The sequence below is a fragment of the Berghia stephanieae genome, chromosome 9 (genome assembly GCF_034508935.2).
Source record: "Berghia stephanieae isolate SIO BIC M18660-M18661 chromosome 9, UCSD_Bste_1.3, whole genome shotgun sequence".
Taxonomy (NCBI): Eukaryota; Metazoa; Mollusca; class Gastropoda; order Nudibranchia; family Aeolidiidae; genus Berghia; species Berghia stephanieae.
In genome coordinates, this window is record NC_088368.1 from 3,641,008 (window position 1) to 3,653,671 (window position 12,664).

General features: G+C 34.2%; 1 protein-coding gene and 1 pseudogene across 2 annotated transcripts in view; both read right to left on the bottom strand.

Moving 5' to 3' along the window:
• Positions 1–12,664, bottom strand: part of LOC144979522 (xaa-Pro dipeptidase-like) — a 34,734-nt pseudogene that overhangs the window by 16,532 nt on the left and 5,538 nt on the right. The window contains exons 3-7 of the transcript XR_013646724.1: positions 8,401–8,528; positions 5,246–5,316; positions 4,506–4,553; positions 3,161–3,222; positions 1,959–2,003 (exon numbers count right to left, since the gene is read on the bottom strand). The product of XR_013646724.1 is annotated as a xaa-Pro dipeptidase-like (transcript). The remainder of the gene's footprint in view (positions 1–1,958; positions 2,004–3,160; positions 3,223–4,505; positions 4,554–5,245; positions 5,317–8,400; positions 8,529–12,664) is intronic.
• LOC144979515 (uncharacterized) overlaps positions 1–12,664 on the bottom strand; it is a 144,740-nt gene that overhangs the window by 5,862 nt on the left and 126,214 nt on the right. The window lies entirely within an intron of this gene.

A 12,664-nucleotide genomic window follows, 5' to 3' on the forward strand; every position in this document is an offset into this window, starting at 1 on the left:
GTTGAATTACACGGTGGGCCCTGTCGAACAGATAAAGATGTAATTGATTTATTTGACAGGCTTAGAGTTGAAAATTATTCAATGACAAAGATAAAAGATATATTGAAGAGTGAAATACGTTTTCATAAATGTATGTCGGGCGGAAGGAGTTTAAGATTTGGTGATGTTGATTTTATGTTGGATGCTTTAAAGTCTTTTTTAAAATCAAATTCTGTTTCTGGTGACATTGAGAACCCATCAAAGAAGCGAAGAGTTATATAGCCTGATTGAGTTTAATTTCTTTTTCAAGCATTAATGATTTAATGTGCATTTTTTTTGTTGTGATTTCTCGGTTTCGGATTATTTTTCTCTCTCAATTTTCATAGCTTAGTCTGAAGCTGCTGAAGTTATCTAATTTATTTTACTAAGGAGATCATACTATTTCTGAATTGTACGTTATTCATGCTGTACGTATGAAGTGTTTTATTTGTATATCCTGACATTTTGCATATTTGTGAGTTTTTTTATTAGGTGAAATTTTTGTGATTTCATTATTTCAGTCTTGCTTCATGTTCTTTAATGACCAATGTGTGGCTTGCATACTTTGGCTATTTACATTTTGTCATTGTATGGATAATGAACTTTAATTTGATGTATCACATGAATATGTACATGTTTTTATTATTTTTTAATGAATTTTTAAAAATCGTTCAAATTGCTCTTTTTTACCTCCCTTGTCGTTTTATGTGAAATTGGCTTCGGAGCCATTTTCAAGACCTTTTAAAAGTAAAATAAAGTTCTTTAATATGCTTGGAAAAAAATAGGCGTGTTCCCTGTGTTGCTGTCTGTCTGTCTAGCAAGTTTTAGGTATGTGGTTTGATTACTTTTCATTTTACAATAGCGCAAAGTTGACACCGGAGCAAGTTGCGCGAAGGCGCATATTTTTCGAATCTTCAATATTGCGTAAATTCCTTAATAATTGAGTTAGAGGGCTCATTTTGGTATCAAACTTCTTAGAAAATTGAGTACTATGTGATGAAACATAGACTTTTTGGTTTTTTCTTAACTCAAAATTTGGTTTGGTGTACCTACTTAAATAGCTCAAGTATACATGACCAAATGATTAGGAAACAAAAAACAAAACAAGAAACACATGAATGACAAATGATAAATAAAAAGAAACGAAATTTATTTATTACTGGCAATACTTAGACTGCATTTATTTGAAATTATGACAAGAACTGCTAATTCGTGTGAGTAGAACCTAAAAAAATAATCTTTGAAAATCACATGAATATCTTTGAAAATTACATTTCTTACTTACTTACTTACTTATCCGAACCAGCGACCACCTGAGCTCTAGCCCTTCGGTCTTGTGCCATGACGTAGAAGTTAGAAGTCTTTTGTAGTTGTTCCAGGTGACTATAAAGTGTGTTACTGATGCTTGGATTTGGTGGGAGGAATGTGTATCTCAGGTCTGACATTCAAGCAAGTGGTGCGTTACTGTTTCATTGGGGTGTTGACATAGGGGGCAGGAAGGGGATGTGTCTTTTGTAATTTTGCTTAAATGGTTGTTGAGCGGTATGTGTTGTGTTCTTAGTTGAAAGATGCTTTGCTTGTGTCTTCTGAGCTTATTTAGGCTATCAGTCTTTATAGGAGTGGTCATATGGGAAAACATACATCTACCCATCGTGCTCATTGCCCAACTGTTCATCCATTCTTCTCTCTTATTTGTTTTGATTATTTGTTTCGCTGTGTTAGGCATTATTTTTCTGACAGAGATAATGCTGTTAACAGCATTTTTACACATTTTACACCTGTGTATGGTGAGAGAATGTGTGTAAAGAGCCTTTCCCAAGGACTCAACTTTACGCCAAGCGAGGCTCAAACCCAGGGCCTTCCATTCCAAAAGAGAGTGTCATACATAGCCGCACAAAGGCGACAGTTTGTTCTTTTCCCCTCTACACTGCCATACATACCATTCACATATTTCAGGATGCAGGAGTTCATTGTCGACCTTGAACCTGAAGAGAGATATCAAATATATTTTGTTTTGTTTCTATGTTTTTTAACGAATTTACGGCGCTTGCAACACATTGTTTAGGTAATATCAGCGCCAGTAAAAATGAAGAAAATGGGATAGTAAAAAGGTCCAGAATTACAATTAAAGCACCCAAGAGGAAGTAACACAAAGGGGAACTGGGAACAAATAGGGATCAGATGTAGATTCTAAGAGCACATCACCAATGTATTTAGTTTGAGATCACCTATAAGTCTCATCCGGACACAAGCACAAAATCCAACATGGAGGAATACACTCAAATGCTTACATTATACATTTAAAATAACAAATATAATAATACATCATCTCTCAAAATAATAACTATGCATTTAACTGTTTCCCTCCCAGCCAGGACTGCGGCCAGGGCCAGGACAAAACCAAGTTATCTGATTCCAAGACAAAGACAGAAAGCATGTTGGAAAACAGATATAAGGGGATATAAGACACAGTATGTACCTCCCTGCCCACTATGGGAGGTCAGGAATCCCACCCAGATATCAAATATTTAATTGATAATGAAGAAATAAAATAGAAAGTATCAAGAATACTGGGTTATCCCATGATTATTATCATTATTTTTATTCTTCTTCTTCTTCTTCTTCTTCTTCTTCTTCTTCTTCTTCTTCTTCTTCTTCTTCTTCTTCTTCTTCTTCTTCTTCTTCTTCTTCTTCTTCTTCTTCTTTCTTATCATTATTATTATTATTATTATTATTATTATTATTATTATTATTATTATTATTATTATTATTATTATTATTATTTGTCATTATTATTATTATTTATTATTATTATTATTATTATTATTATTATTTATTATTATTATTATTATTATTATTATTATTATTATTATTATTATTTATTCATTATATTTTATTATTATTTATTATTATTATTATTATTATTATTATTATTATTATTATTATTATTATTATTATTATTATTATTATTATTATTATTATATTATTATTATTATTATTATTATATATTATTATTATTATTATTATTATTACTATCATCATAATTATTACTAATATAATTAGTATTCGAATGATAATCAATAAGTATTATCCTTATTAATCATCATTGTCATCATCATTACCACAACCCATGTCAACTCACTCGCTTATTCCTGGGAAAACTGCCTCCTTGCTGTATTTATCACTGTCTGTGTTCAGGCCATGCTGGACGGAAAAAAAATAATCAATTTGATCATAATAATAAAATTTAAAAAAAAAACAAAACAAAAAAAAAACCTTGTGACTAAAATGGAGAAATAAATAAATAAACATAAAATATGACTTTGCTTCTTTGAGAAGCACAAATTTCAAAACTACAGAATGTTGTGACAAGCTCTCAATTCATGGATCATTTGTCAACATTTAAAAAATCAGACCAACCATAGTCAAGATTTAATTTTGACTCACCTCTTAACCCAGAAGTGATTAGGTAGCTGGGTAGTGTTTTTATTTTTATTTTTAAAGAGTTTTACAGCGCTTGCAACACATTTAGGTTATTTCTGCTTCAGTAAAAAGGAGGAAAATGGGATAGTAAAAAAAAAAAAAAGTACAATTGCAAATATAGAGCCCATGAAAAAGTTAGACATATTGGTTCAAATAGGGAACAGATGTAGATTTCTAAGAGCATACCATCAGTGTACTTCGTTTGAAATCACCTAAAAGTCTCATCCAACACCAGCTCATGATCCAATCTGGAGAAACACTTATGTTCAAAACAAGAATATAACTGTCAATACATAACAGAGAGGTGATTTACAAGGGAAAAAATTCACCTCCCAAAACTAAAACTATACATTTGACTGTTTGCCTCTCTGCCAAGGACTCCGGCAGGGGTCAGTACAAATACCAAATAATTCCATTCCAAGACAAAGACAGAAAGCAGCTAAATTTAGATTCAGGGGAATAGAAGACACAGCAAGTGACTTTCTGCCCACTATGGGAGGTCAAAAGACCCCACTCAGGTAGCTGGGTCTGTTAGATTTGGTGGAAAGTACAATGTGATATACTAAGTCCTATCCAGAGCTTTGTAAGCAATTGCTATTATATGTTTCACGCTATTTAAACTGGGTTAAACTCCATTCAGTTCCATCGTCCTGAAGGACTACTTGTTTTACCATAGCCAATGAAATGTAGTACAAAGCAATTTATATATTTCATCCCAAAATCCTCATTTCAAAGAAAGGATCGAAATGCAGGATTTCCACTAATTCAAAATGTAAAAAATGAGCTTTTATACAGGGCAATATCCAGTAAAAGAGCTCAGGTATTCATTTTACAGGGTTGCCTCTGTCCAAAAATTTACATTATCGCCAAAGAACCGACATGTCTCATCTACATGTAAAGTGTTGCTGTTGGTCAGGGCCCCTTTGTAAAGCGCTGTTAGCACATTCAGTGGATATTGTTCTATATAAAAGCTCATGTTTTTTTTTTTTTTTGTTACGACTCACCAAAGTCAGGAGGAGAGATGGTCTTTTGCTGCCCAGGACTTCTGCAATCTTAAATAAAGGAGGGGAAAAATCGACAATGACTAACACTTGTCAGGAGATATCGTAAAGACTCTCGTAAGTAATTGGTGATAGTAAAAGCAAAAAATAAAAAATAAAAAATATCAATATATCAATACAGTCCAAGCTGGTATTGGGGATGCTGCTTAAATAGGACAGCCACTTTATTGGGACAATTTGTCGGGAATCCAGCCATCCCAGTAAACCGGTTTGGATCGTATTTATATTAAACAAATTTTGATGATTTGAGAACCTGAATACATTTCAAACTTTCTCACTTATTTTCCGTAATTTCCATTGTAAATGTTGCTGCTCGAAGCTCAAAGAAATAAATAATAAAACCTTAACTACGCCACTACCACATTAAATCATTCATCTGTGGTGTTTCATTCATTCTGTTTTGTTGATAAAGGGGAAACCCGAAACGTTCATTTGATCTGTTTTTGTAATTAAATTGAAGCTTACAATCAATTTCACATTATTCCGTAATTTCCATTGCATACAGACTAAGTCACCAATTTGAAATGCTTTAATACTAGACACAAAAGAAACTATCAAGCTAGTAAGGTTTGTATTATATTATACCGAACTGAGAGGGTTAAAAGGTGAAACTGCTACCGGCACAATACGAATACTTTGAATTCATCTGGTTATCAACATGCCGATATTTCTAGAATTTGTACGGTAAATTCCTACTTGTCAGACATGGGCTATACAGAATACAAAAACTTGAAGTCGTCTTTCGGTCAGTAGTCTAGGGACAAGAAATAAGAAGAATAATTGTATTGTAGAGGAGTAGATGTAGAAATAGACAGAATGAGAGGAGAGCGGGTAAAGAGAAGAGAATGAGAGGAGGGAAAATGTTGAAAGGAGACGAAAAGACAGATAACTAGTAATATATTATCAAATGCATATTATCAAATTTGTTAAGTAAAATTCCTACTTGTAATAATGCTTCACTAATAAAAAATTGAAGATGATGACAGTAGAAGGGAAAGAAAAAGGAAGAAGAAGATGAAGAGAGAGATGAGAGAAGGAAGAGAGAAGAAGAGAGAAGGAGGAGGAGGAGAGAGGAGGAGAGAAGAGGAAGGAGAGAGGAGAGAGGAGAGGAGAGGAGAAGAGGAGGAAAGGAGAGAGGAAGGAGAAAAGAGAGGAGGAGGAGGAGGAGGAGGAGGAGGAGGAGGAGGAGAATCTTTTATTCTACCCCTCAATCAATTCTGATTTCATTATCACTGAATAAAAGACATTTTCAAAAGGCTACGGCTATTGGTCAGTACAAACCAATACGCGATAATGCCTGTTGGTCAGTACTGACCAATGGGTGCTGATGCCAATTGGTCACTATTGGATAAGAGGTGCACCGCCAATTAATCAGTACTGACGAAGACAGGGCCTGTTGTCAGTGCTGACAAATACCTATTTGCACTTACTTGCCACTACTGGATTATTCCATTAATCATAAAATATAAAACAATCCCAGGCCAACTTATCCCATGCCCGTTAGTAACACCGACAAATGTGACTTAAGTTTAACGCATTAGATGCCGTTGGGACAATGGAATGACTTTCGTTGTTTCATGGCACCATAAGATTCTTTTTATTTTATTTTGTCCAATCTATTAATTAGTTTGGCTTTTTTGGTTGGTTTATTTGTTTTTGTTTCTTTTTTTCTTTTTGTTTGTTTGCTTGTTTTGTTTTGCTTTTATATATTTTCGTTATTGTTTAAATACAAACAAAAAGAGGAAAAGATGATATAAAACATTTATTGTTACAATTCTTTTATAATATTTTGAGGTTTTTTCTTTTTGTCATGCAAAAATTTGGCGGAAAAGAGGAGAAACTTGATAACGAATGGATTATTCAATTTTCGTTATTAATCATTATCTATAAGAATATATAGAAAATAATTAAATTCCTGAACACAGTTATAAAGCACGGCTTCTCCAATCGTAACACAGACTTTGAAGGTCGACAACAGACGTGGGTCTCGAGTCTGCAATAGGTCTGACTGGTGGGCATTTCATATTGGGATTGATTGAATTATACTGTTACCACGTCTTCATATAGGGAATGAGATTAGCGGAAGAGTAGCGTCCCTTGATTGGACGTCACCCATAGTCTGTGACGTCACCGGCGGAAAAGTTATTAGAGAGAGAACGTTATGTTGGTTGTGCGCATGCGTCTCTCGTCCTCGCGCGAGGACGAGAGACGCATGCGCACAACCAACATGACGTTCTCTCTCTAATAGAGCAGTATAATTAGGTGCCCCAAACGTAAACAAAGGTCTAGAAGCACATGGCAAACCACATGTTCCTGTCTTGACAGCTCAAGTTCCAATGTAAATTATAAAAAAAAATAACCTTTAAAATTTAGCTGTTAGGTGGCAAAAGAAACACATATTCATAAATACTCGATCATGCATCAAATAATGTCTAGATATTGATATTTTATGGAACAAAAGGTAAAATTTATCAAAAGTTACAGTCTATCTATTTTTAGACCAGAGCAAATTATTGCGCTGGTGTGAACAAAACGAGAATTATTCGGAGCCTGATTTTCAGAATAATTTAGTCTTATATTATTATTTCTGCAACTGTTAGATTTTATGTTAACATATTTTTCAATACTGAAAGTGTTTTGCCTACAACTCAAACTACAAAATTGGGAGACCTATATTGTGCGTAAATTTTTCCGGTCCCTAACGAAAATCACTAGCAACTTGTTATTGTTTACGTTTGGGGCACCTAATTATACTGCCCTATAACTTTTCCGCCGGTGACGTCACAGACTATGGGTGACGTCCCATCAAGGGACGCTACTCTTCCGCTAATCTCATTCCCTATATTTCATCTCTGCCACTTTATCATTCATCGCCATTAAACGTAACCGCGGTCCTAGTGTCAGACTATATTGATGCTGTGCATTAGGGTAAAGTGCTCACAACCCCTGCCAGCCAAATGAATAGAATAATTATAACATTTTCAATTTCTAGTATTCTATGATAGTATTTCTCGATTTTACATTGCCGAATTGACACATTTTTCCTGACATTCAAATTGTATAAAACTGTCTGTGAATGATACAATGCAAGCTATATGAGATTCGGTAATTATAAACTATTGTATAAGGCATTAAAAGGATAATTCCTATTAAGCCTTTAGTAAGATAAGATAAGATCACGATAAAAGAATCAGTGAGGAGTGAAGATTTTGAACATCTAAAACTATCGCATTGTAATATGACAATCGTTCAATCGTGAGAAAAACATCCTGTTTTAAAGTCATAAAAATTTGTGACCCCCATTTCCTCAAAACTGTATCAATTTGAGCTCATTGAAAATGTTCAAAATTGATTTTATTCACAAAATCTATAAAACTGGTTCTGAGATTTTGTGTTCTGTTCAAGAGAATGATTAAAATCTGATTGAGTTTTTGTGTTTTGGTCACGAGAATGATGAGTACGGCAGTAAACTGGTTAATATGAACAAATAGTAGTGTTAATATAGTAGTGCGGCTTGTGGTCATGTGGTATGGCACTCACTTTCGGATAGGAAGGTCCTGAGTTTGAGCCTCGCTCAATGCAAAGTTGAGTCCTTGGAAAAGACTCTTTACTCACATGTACTGAGGTGTAAAATGAGTACCTGGCCATTAACAGTGCCGTCTCTGTCAATAAAAAAAAATGTAATATCGCCTAACAGGTATTGTGTCTCGTTCTATATGTTACATGTTGCTGTTGGTCAGGGACCCCTTTGTAAAAAGCTTTGAGCATGTTTAGTAGATACTGCGCTATATAAAGTCTCAAATTAAAAAAAAATCTTAACATGGTCAGAGTCACTCACTTTCCCATCCATGTAGCATATGACTGAGGCAGATGTGGAGGAAATAGGATAGCCTTCCCAGTGTCCACTTCAATGGCACCGTAACAATCAGGCTCCTCCACACCAAAACACCATTGAAAGAAGGACTCCTGGGAATAAAATATAAAATGTGATCAAATTTCATTTAGAACGCTTAGAAAGAATGACTCCACTATAACAAAGAAAGTATTGGACTGGAACCCTCAGGGCAGAAGATCAAGGGGAAGGCCACGAGGAACACGGAGAAGAATTAAAGAAGCTGATATACAGAGAAGTGGGAAGACATAGAATGAGATAAAAAAAGTTAGCTCAGGATATAGAAGGGCTAGAGGACGAAGTAAGTACTTCCCTGTCCACTATGGGAGGCCAGAAACCCCCACCCAGTACATCAGACCTGCCAACCCATATACCAGAAAAACAGGGTAAGACTTTTAAAAATCAGGATTTTCCCCCGAAATCAAGAGCAAAATAAATATAATTCTAATCTAGTTCATGATAATAATAATAATAATAATAATAATAATAATAATAATAATAATAATAATAATAATAATAATAATAATAATAATAATAATAATAATCATAATAATAATAATAATCATAATAATAATAATAATCATAATAAGACATTAAGAATGGCGAGTCTTTACACTGAAGTCCATGAGAAATATTCCATAGACAACAATACAAGACTATCAACTAGGGCATTTATATGGCGCAATATCCACTAAACGTGCTCAAAGCGCTTTACATATTCAATGTGTAGTCAGTCGCCACATAATCATAAAATAGAATTAAGGAAAACCGGGTTATTAGAAACCATATCAGGATTTATTCAATTTAAGACCCCCCCCCCCTCCCCTTGTGGAAAATCCAGAGGGGAAATAATGGGTGTTGGTAGCTCTGCATGAATGCAATTAAATGATAGTATTTTCAGACAAAGTCAGAGAGAACCCTGTTCTAGAAAAAAAAAAAAACAAAGCAAAAAAAAAAAAAAAAACAAGAAAACAATCGGGCTTTTATATAGCACAATATCCACTAAACGTGCCCAAAGTGCTTTACAAAGGGTCCCTGGCCAATAGCAACATTTAACATGTAGGTTGGACATGACGCCTGTCATAATGATCAAACAAAAGGCGATATTACAATTTTTTTTATCGGACAGAGGCAGCACTGTTAACGGTCAGGTACTCATTTCACACCTGAGTACGGCGAGAGAATATGAGTAAAGAGCCTTTTCCAGGGACACAAATATGAGCCGAACGAGGCTTAAACCTTCCGATCCAAAAGTGAGTGTCATACCACAAGACCACAAAGCCGGATAAATGATAGTATTTTCAGACATTGTCAGACAAAATCATATTCTACACCCAAGAAACCTTGAAATTTTGATGTGAAAATAATAATAATAATAATAATAATAATAATAATAATAATAATAATAATAATAATAATAATAATAATAATAATAATAATAATAATAATAATAATAATATCTTTATTGTCCCCCAAAAAGTGGCAATTTGTCATTTGGTTACACATTTATAACAATACAATATTGACATAGACACACTCACACAAGATGCACACTAGTAACATAGTAGCTATCGTAAAATAAAATCTAAAAAAAAAACGTGCTCGGAATAAGTGGTGCTCTCCATTTGTCATGGTCCAGAATCCAGACTGACTATGAAGAACTGCTTTATCTCTATGAAGCTGGTCCATGGATTATGGTGTGTCTAACATGCATAGCATGATGGTAATTGATTAGGCCAACTGTGTGACAAGCAATCCTTTACTTATACATATATATATATATACATGTGTGCAAGTAGGTCATCCAAAAAAGCCTGAATTCTAAACAAAAACCATGAAATAATAGTGCTCGACTTTTTTGTATATCCACACACACACACACACACACACACACACACACACACACATATATATATATATATATATATATATATATATATATATATATATATATATATATATATATATATATATATATATACTAGTAAAAAGCCCGCAATTTCGCGGGGAAAGAACTATTTTCATTCGATATTGCCAGAATCATTTTCTTGAATAGCTTGATTACGATTAGATGCACATTTTAATCGATGTGCTTGTCGTCGGTGCCATGCTTTATTCGGCATGATTTTAATTTATCAGTCAGTAGATATCAATATCAATAAGTCGCAAGTCTTTACCACGCTTTACTTGGGAGTGCTTTGCACTACCTTCAATACTTCACAAATTAAAATGGCGGCCGAGAATCAAAACAATGGTCAAATTAGGACATTTTAAACTTTCACAAATCTATCAAGGTTTGTTCTAGAGTTTTTAAAACGCTTTTATATGATGACAAATTGAATAAATAAACGCTTGACAAAAGATCAACGGTGAAAATACAAATTGAATGAACACTGGGGATGTAGGAGATTTCGGAATATCTCCCCTTTACTTAACTTATCTGAGGTCAAATGAAAATCTGAAGCGGACGCGAAAAATATCATGTCCCCGAATATGTCTACTTTTGGTTTGTTCGGGCTAGAAGCTAGACAGAACCAAGTGACAGTTTGCCGACAATGTTTAACTAAATATTTCCCAGGGCAATAATTATCACATCGATGGCATAAAAACGACAGTAATATCAGCAGTAATATTAGATGTTGTTAATCGGTGAAACTTGTTTAAAATTTCTGTAAATCCGAATACCGTCATGTGATCAAGTGAATTATATCACTACGAATGCCACGATTTGCTGAAAAATGCCAATCTGACAGTTCCTAGCAAACACATACCCCCCCCCCCCCCCCCCCCCCTCTTTGCCCAGGAATTTCTCTACTTGATTGACCCCCCCCCCCCCTTTTTTTTTTCTTCCACGCAACCACATTCCAAAACACACACACACACATATGTATACACCACACACACACACACACACACACACACACACACACCGACACACACACATACACACACGCACACATAAACATACACGCAATGAAAACACACTACTACATAACACTGATCACCGCTAAATCAACACAACGGAAGTAAGGACTCTACTGGACAGATAGTGTTGAGGGTGTGGTCATGAGGTGTTAGTGTCTTCGGTAAATTTTTTATGATATCTGTTTGACTTAATGAACTTTCAAACTGACTTTAAATTATAAAAGGAAATCAAGTTATCTGTTTATCTATCTGTAAAAAATACATTTCTATTTTTCAAATCTTTCAGTAGAGTTGTGCGCCGTATCAATTTTTTTATTCACTCAAATAAGCGCAATGTTCTCCACAAGGCTATATTTTTTTAAAGAAAGGAGAGATATATATATCACCATCCATCGTGGCTTGTACTCTTGAGCACGTCGCCGGTCAGATGTCTCCACGAATCACGGTCCTCTGCGGTGCGCATGAAATCTGTGTTGCTTTTTAAATCACATTTGGCCATTCATAGGATATTTAAATTTTTATAAGTCATTCTTTGTCTTCCTCTGGCTCTCTTTCCTTCGATCATCCCAGATGTTACCAACTTTTCTATTCCGTCGCTTCTCAACACATATCCCAGAAACCGTAACTGCCCTTTTCTGATGGTATCGATCAATATTCTTCCCTTTCTCACATTCTCCAACACTTCCTTGTTCGTATACCTGTCTGTCCATGATAGCCTTAATATTCTTCTATACACCCACATCTCAAATGCCTCTAACCTCCTCGTACATTCTTTGTCAAGCGTCCACGTTTCACAACCGTATAAAAGGCTACTTATAACATATGTTTCTACTACTTTCATTCTGGTCTTCAACTTTATATATATATATATATATATATATATATATATATATATATATATATATATATATATATATATATATATATATATCACTTGAGGTTATTTTGAGATTACAAATCTAACCCTCTTTTTACAAACCATTTTCAGACTTTTACCCTGAAACTTCAAACACAAAAACAGAATTATTTTAACTCAAACAGAAAAGCAACAAGTATGTTCTAGACATAGACTAATATTTTTTCCATAATTTAATATGAGCTCTAGAACATATGGTCAAGTATTGATAGATATAACAAAATTTCCTTTAAACTTTGTGATGAACAACAGAAATCGGAATTATAAAATTGTTGGAACTCATCGTGATGAATGTGACTATTTCCCTTTGGTTAGGAGAGGGTTAAAGAACTAATACTAACCATATTATGTTTTTTTAGTTTTAAAGGA